Source organism: Tupaia chinensis, unplaced genomic scaffold, assembly GCF_000334495.1.
Source record: "Tupaia chinensis unplaced genomic scaffold, TupChi_1.0 Scaffold000116_1, whole genome shotgun sequence".
In the NCBI taxonomy this organism is placed as follows: Eukaryota; Metazoa; Chordata; class Mammalia; order Scandentia; family Tupaiidae; genus Tupaia; species Tupaia belangeri.
This window is the reverse complement of record NW_006159580.1, coordinates 2,133,555-2,134,479: the sequence shown is the minus strand read 5'-3', so window position 1 is coordinate 2,134,479 and position 925 is coordinate 2,133,555. Positions and strand designations below refer to the sequence as shown.

At 57.1% G+C, this 925-nt stretch overlaps 1 protein-coding gene across 1 annotated transcript in view; it reads right to left on the bottom strand.

Annotated features, from left to right (window-relative positions):
• Nucleotides 1-925, bottom strand: part of GRM4 (glutamate metabotropic receptor 4) — a 118,195-nt gene that overhangs the window by 37,523 nt on the left and 79,747 nt on the right. The window lies entirely within an intron of this gene.

Below are 925 nucleotides of genomic sequence, written 5' to 3'. Positions count from 1 at the left end.
ACCCAGATGTTGCGCCGGTTGTTGTCCAGCGTGCGGCTGGAGAAGTAGCGGTCGAAGCCTGGGGGGCGGAAACCAGGACCTCAGGGCCGCCCCCCCAACTCCCTACCTGCCCCTTCCTGCTTCCCTCCGCTTAGAGACGGCTCAGGTGGTGGAGGGAAGAGCAGGCACATCCATTGATGTGGGGTCCAGGTGGAAAAAACGAAATGTGTTCATTTAAAATGGAAAGAGCTGCGCTGTGTCCCGGTGTGTGTGTGTGTGTGTGTGTGTGTGTACGCGCAATCTTCAACTGCTCAACTGCGACCTTCATGGGAGAGGTGAGCGACTGTGATACCTCCTGGCCTTAAACTCCAGGTGCAAATAGGGGCTTCTCCGAGAAGGAACCCTCTGGGGGTCCCGACGCTGGACGCTCGCATTGGAGAGGGGCGTTCTGGACACTTGGGGCTGAGGACCCCCTTGCTGCAGGGTACTGCCCTGCCATTACGACAACCAAAAATGTCCCAGGTAATGCCAGTTGTCCCTTGGGTGGCTAGATTGCCCCCAGGTGAGAACTATCCTCCTAAGAGCCCAGCGACTATCGCAGTGTGAAAAGGTTTTTGCCAGGCAAGTCCTGGATTCAAACCCCAGCCCTGTTTACTGCATGCGTAGCACTGAGTCCTGAGTCGTGTCCACCAGCGGGAGGTAACCAATAAGCCATGGCTGTTGCTATATTGTGTTTGCGATGACTTCGGGTCAAGAGGTAGTGTGTGGAAACTTCTGCTGCCTGGGCTCCCTCTGCCCCGGGTGACGAGGACACTGCTGGGTGACCCTGAGAAAGGCCCCCGTTTCTTGGAAAGTGGGATGGAGGGCAGTCTGCAGCCCCTTCCAGCTCCATCAGGGCTGGATTCTACTGAACAGAGCAAGAGAGAAGCCATGCTGGGGACTGCAA